Source organism: Mchenga conophoros, linkage group LG1, assembly GCF_057382185.1.
Source record: "Mchenga conophoros isolate Kocher_MC1m ecotype Shallow Benthic linkage group LG1, M_conophoros_male_GT1.1, whole genome shotgun sequence".
Taxonomy (NCBI): domain Eukaryota; kingdom Metazoa; phylum Chordata; class Actinopteri; order Cichliformes; family Cichlidae; genus Mchenga; species Mchenga conophoros.
The window spans coordinates 41,613,141-41,619,140 of record NC_140526.1 but is presented as its reverse complement, the minus strand read 5'-3'; positions in this window follow the sequence as shown (position 1 = coordinate 41,619,140).

The window sequence follows — 6,000 nt, the reverse complement described above, 5'->3', positions numbered from 1 at the left end:
TCGATTAAGCATCATGAGGTGGCGCGTGAGGGGTGGTTCCCTATTTTTTATTTATTTATTTTTGTTGTTGCTGGGAGTTGGAACCCTATTAGTTAGGTTGCTTAATATTTACGCTAAGTACTCTTTAAAATACCAGAATAGGGAGGATGGTGTAGGTTTAAGTTTATTACATTGATCAGTATTGCTGAACTATGAAATATTTTTTTTTTGTATACAGGTATAACAGAATAGCTTTAGTGTTGTTGTTGTTTTAAACTTGAGTATGAACTTGCAGACTTGCAAAATGCAGCAAGATATTTAAAAAACAGTTTTGTTTATTAAAAAACACTATATCGGATTCATATCGGTATCGGCAGATATCCAAATTTATGATATCGGTATCGGACATAAAAAAGTGGTATCGTGCCATCTCTAGTAAGGACATCTCCTGGTTTCATCTTCATGTTTCCCTCTCACCACATATCCAAACCAACATCATGACCAGCAGCTTTACAGCTGTGGCTCCAGCAAACATCAGCTGATACTAGAAATTAATATTAAATTAATTCTAACAACAGCTGATCAAGCTTAAACGTGCTGCTGTTGTTTAGCGCGACATCCGCTGGCAAAGTGGGCGATAAACAAACAAGAGAGAAAAGCTGATCAGCTGATCACTGATCAGTTTCATGATTGAAGTAGCAACAGGAGAGAGAGGGGAGAGGATGAGAGAAGAAGAGGCAGCTGTGCAGCGTTACGACAGAATAACTCCAGCTTTGTGTCTTTTTTCATTATAGCGAAAGCCCGGGACAAACAGCTCAATATGAAACGTGTAATATTTTCTCTGATTGAGGGACCATTCCATTTTTTTAAGGAGCCGTTGGAAACTCTACTAACTAACCTTATGAATAAAATAAAGTTCACTATCAGTAACATCATAGCACCCACCCAGCTGTACTGTATAAAAACTCCGTCCTGCTAGCTAGCACGCAGTACGCCTTATTGTAACTGAGGGTAAAAAGTCAGCATAACGAAAATAAACTCCACCTAAACTTAGTTTATATCTGACCCAGATAGACTGCAGCTCATAACTTCTTACCTGAAGTTCAGTTCACCTGACACTCGGACTGGCGGCTGCCTCGGGGCTCTCCTCCTGCCTCCCCTTCCCTCATCCACCTGCTGGCCTCTGTGGAAGCCCCGTCATAGCCACCACCAAACAACGGAGTTATTTTTACACATCGACCTGCATCTGGCCAATCCACCACCTCTCACTGTTCATGCCATTACAAAATAAATAAAAAATAAGTCACCGGGCATATGCCCGGTATGCCCGATGGCCAGTCCAGCTATGTTAACCTGCAACCAAATCTGCAGCTCCATACAGCAATGTTACGACTTAGATTATATCTTATAACTCATAACTCTTATGTTAGCTGCCCTCAGTAGCATACTGTCTGAAATATTCCACGGCTGCAATAATTCTTTAAGTGTTATTTTTTCCTTGGTATTCTAATTTCACCGAAGTTTACTAAACTCAACAAACTTAATATTACTTACCGGGACATTTATTCTGTCCTCATTTTCTTTCACCGAAAATAGTTTCCTGCAGTTCTTTCTGCTTGGCTCTCCTACCTTTGCTAACGTGATAGCGCAGAAGCCGATGCTGCATTCACTTACACTCGGATATCTGAGCTTCACTGTGAAACCATAATCGTACATTTGATATTTGATTGAATTTTATTGTTTTGCCTTTGGGGTGGCACCTGGGGTGGCCAGTCTGGTTGGGGGGGTGGCCTGTGCCCCCCCAGGCCACCCCGCCTGGGGACACGCCACTGTCTGCTTTGACCCATGGTCAAAAAGTTTTTGGCAACCGTGACTTCCTCTGACTGACGTTCAATATGGTAATGCAGTGCCAGGGCTGACAACCCAGTTTGTTTTGCAGACTCTGTATAGCAGCTTTAATATAGGGAGAACACAACTTCCAGATTGTACGAGTAAAATTTGTTGTTCTTTTTCTTTGCCAGTTTCATTCATTCATTTCATTCATTTATTTGTTCATTTCCAGGCACAACAAATACCTATATTGAACATAAAATGCACAAAACAAAAAACAAAAATTGCCTGAAAAAGGAGTGGGACGAAGAAAACTTATTAAATCCCACCCCTATACTCACTCATCAACAAAAAAACAAAAAACAAAACAAAACAATAAACTTCCCGCAGCTACGCCCATTATTGCATACAGTCCCATCAACAGCCCCGGGCACATACAAGCATCTAAACGGCAGCTCGCAAACAACAATTAGAGCCTTCATAACTGAATACAGAATATATAAATTATAAATTACATTACCACAGGTAACAGGCAGTAATAACTACAAGTAACAAACACACACACATATACATACATATATATCTACACACACATGTACATATATGCACATACATGCGCACACTCTTTTTTTTCCTTTTTTTTTGAATCCATACCAGCAGTGGTAAGAGAACAGACATTACAGAGCACACTAAAAGCATCATTGAGTATACTGTGACCAGACCAACTGTTTGTAGAGGAATTTAAATCTATGAATATTTTTGCATTGTTTCAGTTGTAAACTCAGACTGTTCCAGATTTTCACACCACATACAGACACACAAAAGCCTTTACGGGTTGTTCGAGTTCTGGGTAATTTGAATTCTCCAAATCCTCTCACATTATAAACCTTTTCTCGAATTTCAAATCTAGTTTGTAAATTTGCCGGTAAAAGTTTAGTAAAAGCTTTATACAAAATTATGGATGTATTGTAATTAACCAGATCCTGGAATTTAAGTAACTTTGCCTGAAGAAAGAATTTGTGAGTATGATCTAGATAACCAGCCTTGTGAATAATACGCAGTGCTCGTTTCTGTACTGTGACTAATGGATTAGTTGTATTTTTATATGTGTTTCCCCACACTTCCACACAATATGTAAGATATGGAAGAACCAGGGTACAGTACAGAGTACGAAGTGCATCTTTATCAAGGAATTGTTTCACTTTGTTCAAAACTGCGAGGCTTCTGGAAATTTTGGTTTTTATGTGTCTGACGTGGGGTTTCCATGAAATTTTGTTATCAATTATAACTCCCAAAAATTTGTTTTCACTCACATTATCAATTGGTACACCTTCAATGATAATTGGTAATTCTATATTATATTTTAAATTACCAAAAAAACATTGCTTTAGTTTTATTTATATTTAATGATAATTTATTTATGTCCATCCATTTTTTTTATTAATTTTAGCTCCCTGTTTACAGTCATTACAAGATCAGTATAATCATCGCTACTGAAAAATATGTTGGTGTCATCTGCGAACAGTATGAGTTTAAGTACTTGAGAAACATCAAAAATATCATTTATGTATACATTGAAAAGTTTTGGTCCCAACACTGACCCTTGGGGAACACCACATGTAATACCAAGTTTCTCTGAATGGTAATGCCCTATGCTAACATATTGTTCCCGACCCGTTAGATAACTTTTTAACCAGTTACCAGCTTTCCCTCGAATACCATATCTTTCCAATTTATCCAATAAAATTGAGTGATTGATTGTGTCGAAGGCCTTTTTGAGATCAACAAAAATACCAACTGCATATTTATTTTTGTCCAGTGCATCAGTAATTTCTTCTACTGCCTCAATTAGATTAGATTAGATTAGATTAGATAGAACTTTATTAATCCCTCGGGTGGGTTCCTCTGGGAAATTCGATTTCCAAAAAAGCACAGCACCAACAGAAGTTACAGAGTTACAGAATATTATATATATATATAAAAAAAAAACACCCAGCACGCCCCTGCGGGCGGTTTATCCTTCAAGCTCGGGTCCTCTACCAGAGGCCTGGGAGCTTGAGGGTCCTGCGCAGTATCTTAGCTGTTCCCAGGACTGCGCTCTTCTGGACAGAGATCTCCGATGTTGTTCCCGGGATCTGCTGGAGCCACTCGCCTAGCTTGGGAGTCACCGCACCTAGTGCTCCGATTACCACGGGGACCACCGTTACCTTCACCCTCCACATCCTCTCGAGCTCTTCTCTGAGCCCTTGGTATTTCTCCAGCTTCTCGTGTTCCTTCTTCCTGATATTGCTGTCATTCGGAACCGCTACATCGATCACTACGGCCGTCTTCTTCTGTTTGTCTACCACCACTATGTCCGGTTGGTTAGCCACCACCATTTTGTCCGTCTGTATCTGGAAGTCCCACAGGATCTTAGCTCGGTCATTCTCCACCACCCTTGGGGGTGTCTCCCATTTTGACCTCGGGACTTCCAGGTTATACTCGGCACAGATGTTCCTGTACACTATGCCGGCCACTTGGTTATGGCGTTCCATGTATGCCTTGCCTGCTAGCATCTTGCACCCTGCTGTTATGTGCTGGATTGTCTCTGGGGCATCTTTACACAGCCTGCACCTGGGGTCTTGCCTGGTGTGATAGACCCCAGCCTCTATGGATCTTGTGCTCAGAGCTTGTTCTTGTGCTGCCATGATTAGTGCCTCTGTGCTGTCTTTCAGTCCAGCTTTGTCCAGCCACTGGTAGGATTTCTGGATATCAGCCACCTCCTCTATCTGCCGGTGGTACATACCGTGCAGGGGCCTGTCCTTCCATGATGGTTCCTCGTCTCCCTCCTCTTTCTTGGGTTTCTGTTGCCTGAGGTATTCACTGAGCACTCGGTCAGTTGGGGCCATCTTCCCAATGTATTCTTGGATGTTCCTTGTCTCATCCTGGACTGTGGTGCTGACACTCACCAGTCCCCGGCCCCCTTCCTTCCGCTTAGCGTACAGCCTCAGGGTGCTGGACTTGGGGTGAAACCCTCCATGCATGGTAAGGAGCTTTCTTGTCTTTATGTCAGTGGCTTCTATCTCCTCCTTTGGCCAGCCTATTACCCCAGCAGGGTACCTGATCACGGGCAGGGCGTACGTGTTGATGGCCCGGATCTTGTTCTTACCATTCAGCTGACTCCTCAGGACTTGCCTGACCCTCTGCAGGTACTTGGTGGTTGCAGCTTTTCTAGCGGCCTCTTCATGGTTCCCATTCGCCTGCGGGATCCCCAGGTACTTGTAACTGTCCTCTATGTCTGCAATGTTGCCTTCTGGTAGTTCAATCCCCTCAGTTCTGACTACCTTCCCTCTCTTTGATACCATCCGACTACACTTCTCCAGTCCGAACGACATTCCAATGTCATTGCTGTATAGCCTGGTAGTGTGGATCAGTGAATCGATGTCTCGTTCACTCTTGGCATACAGCTTGATGTCATCCATGTACAGGAGGTGGCTGACAACTGCTCCGTTCCGTAGTCGGTATCCGTAGCCAGTCTTGTTAATGATCTCACTGAGGGGGTTCAGGCCTATGCAGCACAGCAGTGGGGACAGAGCATCTCCCTGGTAGATCCCGCACTTGATGGTTACTTGTGCTATGGGCTTGGAGTTGGCCTCTAGTGTTGTACGCCACATCCCCATTGAGTTCCTGATGAAGGCTCTTAGGGTCCCATTGATCTTGTACAATTCTAGGCATTCCAGTATCCAGCTGTGGGGCATTGAGTCATAGGCCTTCTTGTAATCAATCCAGGCAGTGCACAGGTTGGTCAGTCTGGTCTTGCAGTCTCGGCTGATTGTTCTGTCTACCAGTAGCTGGTGTTTTGTGCCTCTGGTATTCTTGCCAATTCCTTTCTGTGTCCCGCTCATGTATTGACCCATGTGCCTGTTCATCTTAGCCGATATGATGCCTGACAGGAGCTTCCATGTAGTACTGAGGCAGGTTATTGGTCGGTAGTTGGAGGGGACCGGTCCCTTCTTGGGGTCCTTGGGGATCAGGACCGTCCGGCCTTCAGTTAGCCATTCCGGGTGTCTCTCGTTAACTAGCAGTTGGTTCATTTGTGCTGCCAGACGCTCGTGGAGTGCAGTCAGCTTCTTCAGCCAGTAGGCGTGAACCATGTCGGGCCCTGGTGCTGTCCAACTCTTCATACTGGAGACCCTTTCTTGGATATCTGCC